Source organism: Phascolarctos cinereus, unplaced genomic scaffold, assembly GCF_003287225.1.
Source record: "Phascolarctos cinereus isolate Bilbo 61053 unplaced genomic scaffold, phaCin_HiC Scaffold_4;HRSCAF=312, whole genome shotgun sequence".
Taxonomy (NCBI): Eukaryota; Metazoa; Chordata; class Mammalia; order Diprotodontia; family Phascolarctidae; genus Phascolarctos; species Phascolarctos cinereus.
In genome coordinates, this window is record NW_027555847.1 from 91031517 (window position 1) to 91045088 (window position 13572).

At 45.7% G+C, this 13572-nt stretch overlaps 1 protein-coding gene across 1 annotated transcript in view; it reads right to left on the reverse strand.

The window, feature by feature from the left end:
* GJC2 (gap junction protein gamma 2) overlaps window positions 1-6423 on the reverse strand; it is a 41649-nt gene extending 35226 nt beyond the window's left edge. Inside the window, exon 1 of the mRNA XM_020998973.2 lies at window positions 6323-6423. The gene's annotated coding sequence lies outside the window, so the exon portion shown is untranslated. The remainder of the gene's footprint in view (window positions 1-6322) is intronic.
* Between the last annotated feature and the right edge of the window lie 7149 nt (window positions 6424-13572).

Below are 13572 nucleotides of genomic sequence, written 5' to 3' on the forward strand. Positions count from 1 at the left end.
TACTACTACTACTAACTAGCATTTATATAGAACCATAAAGTTTGGTTTTGCATAAATTATCTCATTTGATAATTTTTTTTAAGGCAATTGGGGTTAAGTAACTTGCCCAGGGTCACACAGCTAGTAAGTGTCAAGCATTTGGTCTGAGGCTGGATTTGAACTCAGGTCCTCCTAACTCCAGGGCCAGTACTCTATCCACTGCACCACCTAGCTTCCCCTTCATTTGATCTTAACAATCCTGTGAGGTGGTGATTGATCTCTCTCTCTCTCTGTCTCTCTCTCTGTCTCTGTCTCTGTCTCTCTCTCTCTCTCTCTCTCTCTCTCTTTCTCTCCTTCCCTCTCCATCTCTCCCCCTCTACCTCTCTGTCTCTGTCTCTTTCTTTCTCTCCACCCATCCATTGACCCTTTAATCTCTATCTACCCATCCATTTATCTATCTGTCTGTCTGTCTATCTTTCTGGGAGTTGTTACAGTCTTCCCACTTCCCTCAGCCTATTCCCCCTCCCCTGCTGGGCTGGGTTGATTTGACATTTAGCCACCTGAAGACAGGGCCAAAGGAGCAGCTGAGGCCTGTGAACGGAGGGAAGACAAGGACACAGAGAGGGGAGGGAGAGTGAAATCCTTCCATCTGGCTCCACGAGTTGTTTCCAAATATTAGAACTACAGGCCCAGACCAAGGATCCCTTTTTCCTCTCTCAGGAAGTCTGGAGAATAGCATTCTGCCTGCTCTCTGGTTTTTAATTGTTTGCATTGTGTTATCAAATAACAGCACTGAGTTTGGAGTCGGGAGCCCTGGGTTCAAATCTTGACTTAGATTCTTTTTTTTTTTTAGCTTACATTCTTTTTTTTTAAATTAAAATGTTTTATCAATGTCTTTTATTTTTATATCACCTTCATTTCCCAATATAATCTTCCCCTTCCCTTATTCCTTTTTCCCCCCATTTATTTAGTATTTTATTTTTTGACTTGGATTCTTTGTAGTCGAATTACTTTGGCTACATCCACTCCTCTACATCTCAATTTCCAAATGAGATTAGATGATTTCTTTTTGTTTTGTTTTGTTTTAAGGCAGTTGGGGTTAAGTGACTTGCCCAGGGTCACACAAGCTAGTAAGTGTCAAGTGTTTGGTCTGAGGCAGGATTTGAACTCAGGTCCTCCTGACTTCAGGGTCGGTGCTCTATCCACTGTACCACCTAGCTGCCCCTAGAGATTAGATAATTTCTAAGGTCCTATCCTGCTCTAAGTCCTCTGATAATATGTTCTGTGTCTAGCTGTTAGTCATCTGTGTATACCTCCACAATACAGAGCTCTGAGATCTCTCAGACCATCTTCCACCCCCCCCAAACTTAATTTTTATCCTCATGACAACCTCCACTTTTTCTGCCCCTCTCTGCTTTCATAGTCCATCACATCCTCTGTCCTCACTTTCCATTGTCAATCTTGACTCTCTAGTTAACTAGTTCAACTTTATGCTGTCCTCTACCCTAAAATCCCTTGGCCATTGGCCTATTGCTACTTATCTATCCATTTCCAAACCCCAGACTTGGAGGGCCTTCATCATCTTCCTTTTCTATTCTTATTTGAGAGCTTTTTTAAAAAAAGTATTTAGTATTTTCTTGTTCTCTAATTATATGTAAAAACAATTTTTAACATTCGTTTCTAAATTTTTGAGTTCCAAATTCTCTCTCTTTCTCCCCACCCCTCTCATTAAGAAAGGAAGCAATTTGATATAGGTTATGTATATGTAGTCATGCAAAACATATTTCCATATTAGTCATGTTGTAAAAGACAACACAGACCAAAAAACCCCAAAAAACCAAAAACCAAAAACAACCAAACTCGAGAGCTTCTGAATGCTGCTAGAGGAAGTCACAGAGCATGGGACACTATATTTCAACTGGGCCCTCACTGGTGCGTGGCCATTCTTTCACTCCTCCCTAATTAACTCCCTATCACATTCCCTACAGCATCTGTTTTAGGTATTCTCTTCTCTCTGTCCACTTACACTAATTCTGTCCCCCTCCCCCTTAGCAGAGGCCATGAGATCACTCCCTTCCCCCTTTTCCCATTTTTAACCCCCAATCCTAGTACTATCTCCATCTTTGCTTCAGCCCTGGAGGACAAGGTGGTCCTAAGGACAACCTTCCTACTTATACGCTGACTCCAACCCTTTTTTTGTCTTCTCGGGTACTTCATCCGATACTTTGATCATCCCCTTTCTCTCCAATCTTCAGTCTTTTTAGATCAGTTGGCTTCTTCTCTATTGCCTTCAAAATGTGCCCAGCTCTCCATTATCCTTAAAATACTTTCACTTACCTTTGTAATACCCTCAGGCTAACCTTTTAAATCTCTTTCCCATTTTGCAATAAAAAATTCCCATATCTGTACTCCTTGCTTACACTTTCTTTCCTCACTCACCTCTCTACCCCCTTAAATCTGGCTTCTGACTGTACCACTTGACTGAAACTGCTCTTATTAAGGTTACCAATGATTTTGAAGTGTTAGATCAAAACACTCTTTTCTCAGCCCTCATCCCATGGCTTTTGACACTTACCTACACCCTTTCTTCTGGAGGTGCTCTCCTCCTATCTGCCTGCCTAGAAGACTGACTTCTCCTTCTCCCTACCTGATTCATCATCCATGTCATGTTCACTAACCATGGGCTTCCCCAAAGGCTCTGTCCTGGGCACTCTTCTCTTCTCTCTATGTGTGTTCTCTCATGCTCTCATCATCTTCCATGAGGTTGAATCATCTTCCTTTTGCAGGTGACTTCTAAGCCAACATATGCAGCCTTCAACTCTTTCCTGAGATCCAGGCCAAGATCACCAACTTCTTGTTGGGCATCTCCATATGGATGACCCATAGACCCCTCAAATTCAGATGTCCAAAATGGAGCTCATTAGCCTTCTTCCAAAACCTACCCATTTTCCTGACTTGCCTGTTTCTGTGTAAGGGGCCACAATCCTTCCTGTCGAATTGGTTTCAGTCAGCACTGACTTGCCCTCTTCCTTCCTCTCCTCCCCCATGTCCACTGGTTGACATTTTTGTTGAATCAAACACCACAATCTCCCCTATCCCCTTCTCGCCACTCCCACAGCCACCATCCTAGTTTGGGCTCTCATTGCCTCTTATCTAGACTATGGTAATAACCTCCTAATTGCCCTCTCTGCCTCCAGTCTCACCCCTCAGTTACCAAACAGACATTCCTAAAAACACAGTTCTGACCATATGATCTCCTACTCAAGAAGGTTCAATAGCTCCCAATTACTTCTAGGGGAAACTATTAACTCATCTGTTTGTTATTTAAAGCCCTTCACAATGTGGCTATAGCCTTTCCAGGTTGGTTATGCCTTCTTGCCCTTCACTCACTCTCTGTTCTAGTCAAAATGGCTCTTTGCTCTTCTCTATACTCAACATTCTATCTCTGCCTTTACACAAGCTGCCCCCATACTACCCTTCTACCTGAGGTGATGCGAGGGCCCCTTTGAAGGCAGCTGGGTAGCACAGGGGATAGAGTGGTCAATTCCTGAGTTTAAATCCAGGCTCAGACATTCACTAGCTATGTGACCCTGGAAAAGTCACTTCGCTTCTGGTTCCTCAACTTAAAATGAGGATGGTAATAGCACTGAACTCACAAGGTTGTTGTGAGGATCAAATGAAATAAAATTTGTAGAGTACTTGGCATACAGAAACTGCTTAATAAATGCTTGTTTCCTTCCTTCATGAGGCCTTTCCTGATCATACTCAATCCAGACTCCTGTTGCTCTCCCACTCTGAAATGATTTTGTATTTATCTTTTATATAGTATTTATCTGTTTATCTGTATATCATTCTCCCCAGCCTATCTCCCTTCCAAACAACAATTTTCCTCTCCTTCTAGAGAGGTGGGACTGCTTTGTCTATGTCTTTGCCAGGTACCTAGTGCGGGGATTGGCAAATGTCAGTCATTAAAAAAATAGGCTTGTTGAATGAATTGATTGAATGAATGAGAAAATAAATAGCCTGCTTACAGAGGCTGCTATTGTACACCCCCAAGCATGCTGTGTGTCCCGCATGCATTTATATTGTGCTTCCCCCAATTATACTGTGTTCTGATGTAGGAATTTGGACAAATTAATTTCCCTCTTTGAGTAAAATGGCAGTAGTGGGGGGTGGGGTGTTGTACTAGATAATATCTAAAGGCCCTTTCAGCTCTGATAACCCAGGTTCTGTGTTCTAAGGCTCCTTCCAGTTCTGACATTCCATGTTCTAGCACACATGTTCTAGCTACTTTTACATAGTAGGTGGACAACATGTGGTTGTCAAATTGAATTGAGTTCTAAGATCCTTTCCGACCCTGACATTCATTGATCTGAGCTCTAAGGTCCCTTCCAGAGCTGACATTCTGTGTTCCACATCCTAACACTCCCTCATGTCACAAAATGCCTTCCAGCTCTGACATTCTTTGCATGCTCATCCCAAGTAGGTGGAGAGAAGCCTCATCCCTAGGTGACGCTCTTTGCTCCTGACCCTGCTTTCTCCCAGTCCCCATAGCACCTCCCACCTCCTGCAGCCACCCCCACTGAATGGCTCCCCCCAACCCAAGGGAGGGGGCTTAGAAAGATGAGAAGAACCTACTTAGAATCCATGAGGTGGTTCTGCCTCCCCCCCTGCCCCTGTCTGGGCCTGGGCTGGCTGCTGGGCCTCTGTGCTGCTGGCCTGACCATAGGGCCTCCTCCCATGGAACTGGTGCTGGAGCCCAGGCTGGGCCGGAAGGCTCCACTCCCACCCCTTGTGACCTTGGGAAGGTCAAGGATGAGATGTGTGAGTCATCCCCAAGCCTCGTCCTAAGATGGCTAGGAGGGGTCTGCCTGCTTTCCCCTGGGGAGAAAGGTGTCCTTTGTGTCCCAGTCTCTTTCCTTTCGTGGCTCTGAAGCATCCCAGATGACCACCCTCTCCATTTCCTCTCTGCCCCACCCCCTCCATTGTAAATACCAGCTCTCCTCCCTGCTGGCCCAATCTTCCCCAAATACTCTATCGGTACCTGCTAACTTTCCCATCTCCCCCCTAGGGGAGGAGGCATTGTGCTGGAGTGCAAAAGGCATCAGATTTGGCCTCCTGGCTCTGCTGCTTACTGCAAAGTCACTTCCCCTCAGTTCCCTCAACTGACAAACAGAGATCATAATACATACCTCATAGGTCTGCTATGAGGAAAGGACATTGTCAACTGTCAAGAGCTAGAGAAATGAGAACTCTCAGGAGTGACCCAGAAAGTGAATGAAACTCGAACCCAAGCAGGAGAGTCTGAGGTTAGACTTAAGGAAGGACTGGACATCCCTTCTCTAGGGCTCTTGAAATCAGTCAATCACTAAGCATTCCCACCTCCCCATGCTCGCATGGAAAGGAGCTTGGGGACAAAGGGGCAGTAGTCCTTCCCATTGTGGCTCTGGAAGAAGAGTGTGGACTGACCAGACTGTTATCCCAGAGGGACCCAGGGCCCTAGGACAACATTTTCTCTATCCTCTCCCCTGCCCCCCACCACTTCCCAGACCCCTCATCCTAGTCTTTTTCAACCATCCTCCAGAATCCCGGACTGTCCTCAGGAAGGGGATTTCCCCAGCCCAGTTCTTGGATGTATTGGAGTCAATTTCTGACCTTATCCCAACACAGAACAGCTGGGGTTTGGCTCAGGTTGGGGGATGGGAGGTATGAGGACTTGGGTCATGGGTTCTGCCTCAAGCTAACATGGTCTCAGGTCCTGGAGGCCTGCAGAGATGAGAGAGGCCCCAGCTGCCGGGAATAGTGAGACACAGCCTGAGTTGCCTTGAGAGGGATGGAGGGAAAAGGGAAAAAGAAAGGACTTGGGGGATTTGGAGAAACTCAGAAATTATCTCTAACTGGGTGGGAGCCTCTCTATCCAAACAAGTGGACCCATACGGGGGACGGTCCACAGCTGACCCCTCCTTATTATCTCTTCTCCTCTTCACTCCCCAGGAAACAGAGGTGCTAGAAACTTGAAATCACATTTAGAGTCAGAGAATGTTAGAGATGGACAGGAGCTTAGAACAAGGAACACAGAGAACTAGAATGGAAGAAAACTTAGAATAAAAATATGGAGCATAGAATGTCGGAGCTGGAAGGGACCTGAGCTCAATAAATAGATATTTGACACCTATAATGGGAAAGACACTGAGGACATAAAAACAAAAAACGAGTCTCTGCCCTCAAAGGAGTTTATATTCCCTTGGTGATACCACAGGTGCACAGATAAGTAAAATAGAAAATAATTTGGAGCCCCCTTCCCCCAGTGCCAGGAGAGATTCCCTCCCCTGCAACATCCTACCTTTTCTAGAAAAGAAAACACGGCGTCACGAGGGACTGCCCTTCCACACAGCACCGGGCCTGGCCTGCTTGGCTCTCCTGGCAGTTCTTTGTCCTTCTGGGCTGGTGCTGGTGTTGGGGGCAGAGGCAGGGGCCTGGCCTGACCCGGGGCCACCTCTCACCACCAAGCACAATGGTGGAGGGGGCAGCCCCCCCTTCAAAGGTCCCATTGTTCCCTGGAAGGCAGCAGCTCCTGGGGCTGCTTCAATCCTAGGGATTGTCTCCTGGAGGCATGGGGCAGGGGGGAGGGAGGAAAGAAGAGAGTGGGGAGGATGAGGAGCATGGGAAGAAAGGAGGGGAGGATGGGCAGAACGTTTGGGAAGAAGGGAGGGGGGATAGGAATGTGAGAATGAAGGGAAGAGGATAGGAACAAAGGAAGGATAGAAGAGAGGGGAGGAGTGAGAGAAAGGATCGGGAAGGAGATGAGAAGGATGGGGAGAAGGGAAGGGATGATTCAGAGAATGAAGGAGAGAAAGAGAAGGGAAAGAATAGAGAGGGAGAAGGATGGGGAGTGGTTATGAGGTGATGGAAAAAGAGTGAAAGATAGGAAAGATTAAAGCTATTATTAGACCTGGGGACTCTTCCCCAGAACTCCTTTAATCCCCAACCTCCTAAGCCCATCCCTTCTCCTTCATCTGGGACAGGTGCCAAGGAAGAGCTCAGGGAAAGGCAGGAGGGTCTAGGACCCAGGCTGGAATCCATGCAGTCACTCTCATCTCATCTATCCAGTGCTAGTCTACCTATCTGTTTAATTACCTTCCCTACTCCAATATTTCCATCATTGTATTAGGGTAAGGGGGCAGGCAAGGTAAGCCCAGCAAGGATGAATGAACTCCTCAGCTACTATGCCAGCACCTTGGATAGTTGCCACCAGGTGACTGCTGTAGAGTAATGCTTGATATTACAGCTCCCAGCTCTACGGTTTACAAAGGCAGCTTTCTCATAAAAATCCTGTAAAGGAGATATTGGCTTAGGTCCCACTAAGTTCAGGCTCAGATAACTGAAAATGATAGAAATAAAAGGAGGGAACACTGGACTTGCTCTTGGCTCACAGTTTATGTGGTCTAGAACCTGAAGTGTCTTTGAGATCATCTGGTCTACCTGTCTCATTTTACAAATGAGGAAACTGAGACTCAGAAAGATGTGCCTTGGCCCAAGGTCACACCGCCAGTAAGAAGTCAGCCAGGATTAAAACCCAATGCCTTGAATCTGTCTTGCAGATAATAAGTGCTGAATAAATGTTAGCTAGAAAAAAATCAATGTTAACTGAATTCAATTGAATTCTGATTTCCAGCCCAGAACTCTTTCCACTATGCCATGCTGGGGGGAAATCAATTCCCAGTTTATTAGCTAGGGGGACCTATAGTAAGTTACCACATCCCTCTGAGCTCAGTTTCCTCAGCAGAAAAGTCACAACTAATAAAAGAGCAGCTCTTTGCCCCTGTGTGTTGACTAGGCAGGGCAGGCTTGCTTTCATGGTGACTGCCATGCTACCCCACCCTTCCAAAGGACCTCTCAGTCCTCTACTTGAATTTCCAGACATTCCCCACCCCCTACTCCCAGGATCCTGTTCAAGGTGCTGCGCATTCCCATGCAGCTTACACCCCCAACAACAAACAGAACTCAAGGAGATGAGGGCTAGACTCCAGTGGCTGGCCTGTAGCAAGCACTATGTAATGTTAGGTATAATGATTAACTATTATGGTGGCTGCCCCTCCTCTATAACCACTGAGTTAGCCTCAGAATAGTTATGACCGAATGGGGATGTTAATTCCTGTACCTCTCAGGCAAAGCTTTGAGGTAAGTATTTCCCTTATTGCTGAAATACACATCTTTGGTTGCTCTGGCAGTATGTATATTCTAGAGTTCTTATTTCTGATTGAAAAGGAATGATTTCGATACCTCACTTACAGTGAGTATGATGACAAATCTGCTACTCTTCCTGGAAAGTTATGAGAAAAAAAGAGAGAGTTATGAGGCACTAAGCTGAAAGTCTCCCCTGCCCCCTCTCCAGAGCCACTGGCCAATCCAGACCCCGAGAAGGCAACCAAGAAGGACCCTTGGCTTCTTAGCTTGGCTCAGCTCAGCCTGGCAGCTGCAGTTCCTGCACTCACCCTGTGCCTAGTTCTAGCAAGTGGGCTCCTCCATACCCCTCTCCTCTCTATCCCCTCTGCCATTTCCTTAGTCTAGGCTCCCTTTGCTACCCATTTAGACTATTTGGGCTGTCTCCTAAAGGGATCTTCTGCCTCTCCTCTCTCCCACCTCAGTCCATCCTTTGCACATTGCAAAGGACGTCCCTTCTGTAGAAGTCTGCCCGCGTCACCCTTCTGCTCAAAATCTTTTTGTGGCTCTCTATTGTCAGCAGCTCTCTATTGTTCTAAGCCCGCTAACACCTTCTTCTCTCTGCCTGCTAAATTCCTGTTTGTTCTTTAAAACTGATGTCAAATGCCTTTTCCTCCAGGAAGCCTTCCTTGAAGCCCACCATATGTTATGACCTTCCCTCTCAGACCTTCCTTGACCTTTTGTTCCTGCTGGTAATGCTTTTAAACTGTAACATTGTGTCTTTGTGTCTTAGCCTCCTATTAGACTGTGAGGGCAGACACCTCAGTTTTTTAAAAAATAAATTTTATTGATATATTTTGTTTCCACATAGCCTGAATTTCCTCCTGTGTCCCTGCCCTCCCCTCCTCCCAGAGAGCTATCACATATAACATTTACCTGGTTTCATTTAAAGAGTATATCACCAATGGTGAGCACAGGAGTCAACACACAGCAGATGCCTCATCAAGGTTTCTTGAACTCAGTTCAAATGTCCTGTCCCCCTCTGACCAAGCTGTTATCTGTGCTGCAGTTACAGTAACTGAAGACTTATCGTGGTAGGATTTAAGAATTTGGAGATCAACCGAGTCTTTGACACCTTCCATTTTATAGACGAAGACTGAGGAATGAAGTCGTTTGGCCAGGGTCACACAGCAGCAGAGGTAGGATTTGAATCCAAAACCACACCTCTTTCTTCTATACTATACTTCAGTTTTGGTTCCACATCACCTCTCCCCCTCTCAAATAATATCCTACTTGTTCCTTCTGGTCCTTGCAAGGTCGAAAACTCTGCCCTGCCTCCAGAACTACCTGATACTTCTGCTTGGACTTTGGCCTATTATCCATAGTCAGGCTCTCCTGAGCTGGGTCTCAACTACCTTCTGGGATACTTACCTGTGACCCACAACTGGACCTCTCTGGTGCCTGCTTTTCCACCTACACATGTCATAAAGCCAGACCTTTCCCACACTCCACACTCATCCCTACCTCTCCATATTTCCATCTGTTAGTCACAGTTAGTTCCTTCCTTTATCATCACATGATCCTGGAAGGTCTAGTGTCCAGGTCCCAGCAAACCCTGCTCTCACCTGTCCTGCTGAGCCCTGGTATTTACAACCAAGCTAAAAGACAAAATAAACTTCTAAGTACAAAATACTATTCCTACTACTCAATGGTTAAAATCTACTACTCAACTGGTCAACTAAATTTAAACACTAGGTTTTACACAGCCCTACTAAGTTTTCTTTTTCATCTGTAAAATGGGGATAATAATAGCACCTCCCTCCCAGAGTTGTAAGGATCAGATGATACAATATTTAGAAAGCACTTAGCATAGTGCCTGGCACATAGTACGTGCTATCTAAATGTTAACTATTATTATTATCATTGCTATTATGGATCATTTTCAGGTGCCATTTAAGTCAAAGCTACAGGGAGATGGGTTTTGAAAAATTTCAAAATGTCAGAAGCCAGGATGGAACTGGTAGCCTGGTGGCAGGGGTGGTGTCCATGAAGAGAGAAAATGAGTTTCCCATTACTGAGTTTATGTGATAGCCAAAAAGGACCCCAGCCCTCCTCCATCTTAAACTAAATTATTTAACAACAGTCTAGTTTCTAAAGGGAGAAATGTAATAGTCTCCCTGTCTTTTGCCTTAGTTAGACACCATCTAGAATGTTTTTCCTAATTCTAGGTCCCACATTTTAGGAAAGACATTGACATGATATCATGCTTCCAAAGGAAATTGACCAGAATAATGAGGGGACTGGAAATCAAGATCAGTGAGGATTGGTAGAAGGAACTAGGGATGGCTAGCCTGGAGAAGAGAGACCTTAAGAAGCACCTGACAGCTCTCTTCCAATATTTAAAGTGCAACCATGTGGAATAAGGATTATTATTATTTTTTTAATGAGTGAGGGAAGTTACCGGGTGGAGAGGCAGGGTTAGGTTCCATATAAAGAACTTTCTAATAATTAGAGCTGATCAAAAGTGGAATGAAATGCTTCAGAGGTAATGAGTTCCCCATCACTGGAAATATCCAAAAAGAACCTGGAGGACTGACTGACTGTTTGGGGAGGATATTGGAGAGGAGATTTCTGCTCAGGATGGGGTGGACTCAGTGCCCTCTGAGGTCCCGTCCAAATGCAAGCTCTCTAGATTCTGGGGTCAACAATGTCCCCAGAAAGTCCTTGTTATTTTCCAAGCACTTGGTGCTCTGACCGCCCAGAGGGTTTGCAGCTGTGGCTCTTCCTCTCTTGCAGTGTTTGTCCAATTTCTTTAGCTTATGATCTGGCCTCTGTTTCTTAAAGAGGCCGGGCTTTATTTTTCTGAAGCATTTAACAGAGATTAAATAACCTCATCAGATGATTTCCTTATCCATAGCCCACTGGCTACAGTGTTTCTCCATTTCACTGGCCACAAATCCAACTATCATATCTCTGCTTTGTTTGCTTCCAGCTTCATGTCCGTGCAGGAGCCTGAATAGACTTGACCCCCTCTCCCTAACATCCTTTCCTCTTGGTCCTCACCTGGAAATGATGGTAGCAGGTTGGCCATCCATTCCACATCCTTGGACAACTCCTTGGATCTCAGCATCATAAGATTTAGGGACAGCTAGGCAATGCAGTGGATGGAGCACCAGCCCTGAAGTCTGGAGGACCTGAGTTCAAATCTGACCTCAGCCATTACTAGCTGTGTGACCCTGGGCAAAAAGAAAAAGAAAAAACAAACCTCAACATAGGATTTAGAACTGGAAAAGCCATTAAAGATCATTACATGCAATCTCATTACTTTTACACATGAGGGCATTGAAGCCCATGGAGGTTAAGTGACTCACCCAAGGTCACACAGGTGGTAAGCAGCTGAGGCAGTATTTGAACTCAGGTCCTCTGACTCAAGGTCCAGCTCTCTTTCTGCTATAGGAGACTGTCTCTTGCGGTGATTGGTGCAACAGCAGATGAATACAGCATCAAGGCTGGCCCAACAGGCTAAGTATGGAGTGATGTTCATGCGATAAGCATTTATTAAGCACCTACTGTCTACTGAAGTCTGTGGTAGTCCTCGAGGAGATCACAGTTTAGAAGGATCCTCACCATTCACAGATAGACAACATTATGCTGTACTATATGCTACACTATACCATAACTGGTAGAATGGAGTAGGAGCGTAGGGCAGGTCAGTATGTCCAGGACCCAGCATTGTATTGGTGTACAAATTGCCTTCACAGATGCAGATTTTAGTCCACACGTGCATAACTTGGAATTTTCCTGGACTACTCAAAGGCCAGAGAGATTAAACGATTTGTCCAAGGTCAGTGGTATCAAACTCAGATAGAAATGGATCCCTGAAGGCTGCGTATTGACTTAGAAAACCACAAATAGACCCTATGTGTATTGTGTGTAGTTCATTTTTGGCAGCTAGGTGGCGTAGTGGATAAAGTGAGGGGCGTGGAATCAGGAAGACTCCTTTTCCTGAGTTAAAATCTGATCTCAGACACCAGCTGTGTGACCCTGGGCAAGTCACGTCACCCTGTTTGCCTCAGTTTCCTCATCTGTAAAATGGGCTGGAGAAAGAAATGGCAAACCACCCTAGTATCTTTGTCAAGAAACTCCCAAATGGGGTCATGAAGAGTTGGGACATGATTGAACAAGAGGTTGTATTTTTATTTTGTTAGACATTTCCCAAGTATATTTTTACCTGATTTGGCCTACGGCCTGGAGTTTTACTAGCCTCAGTTGGCCAGTAGGCTATGAATTTGACATCTCTGCAACAGAGGTGCAGCAGTATGTAAGCTCCTCGCCTCCCCCCCCCAAAATGAACACAGGACACATTTTTAAGTTTAATCTGCACACACTTTTAAAGTCTATTAAAATTTTCTCTATCACTTTCTTAAGTCTAGACAAGCAACAAAACAATTAATTAAGGCCTGATTTGTAGTGCTAGCCAATTTCTGAGGTGGAAATGTTCACACTGAAAATTGAAGGATCATCTCTCCTCTCTGTCTCTGTCTCTCCTGTTTCCTCTCTCCTTCCTCTCTCTCGCTGTCTCTGTCTTTGTCTCCCTCTCTCTCTTCCTCCCTCCCTCTCTCTCGTCTTCTCTCTCCCTCCCTCCCTCTCTCTCGTCTTCTCTCTCTCTCTCTCTCTCTCTCTCTCTCTCTCTCTCTCTCTCTCTCTCTCTCTCTCTCTCTCTCTCTCTCTCTCTCTCCTTCCTTCCCACCCTTTTGAGCAGGCTCTAGCACACCCCTGCGGTGAGATAATGAATGTAAGCATCTCTTGCTCCAGATCCAACACTACCATGCAATTCTGCCTCTTTTGAGAGAGTTACAAACCCCAGTTCAAGGGCAGAGGAAGAAATGATCATTTCCCACTTGGGAAAATTTCCTGTAGGATTTCAGGTCCAGGAGGAGGAGAAGAGACAATCCTTGAGCCAGGGGTCGATAGTTTGGGGCACAGTTCCACTCAATTTAATAAACATTTTCTAATTTTAGGAAGGACATCTACAAGCTGGACCCCATCCAGAGCAGGGTGACCAGGCGAGTGGAGGGCCTCAGAACCACGCCATATAAGGAGCAGCTGACAGAACTGGGGATGTTTAGTCTAAGGAGGAGAAGTGTTCTGGGGGATACACTAGCTGCCTCCAAGGATCTGGAGAGCTGTCATTTGGGAGAGGGAGAAGACCGATTAGGAGGCCCCAGAGGACAGAACAAGGAGCCCCAGGGATAAGTCGAAGGGGCAGATTTAGGCTTGCTGCAGGTGTGGGGGTGGGAAGAAGAGGCAGGGGCATCTCTCAGCAATCATAGATGGAAGGGGCTGCCTTAGAAGAGAGTGGGTTCCTGCTCACTGGAGGTCTCCAATCTAAAGGTTGACAAGAACTGGTAGGAGATGCTACAGAGAGGG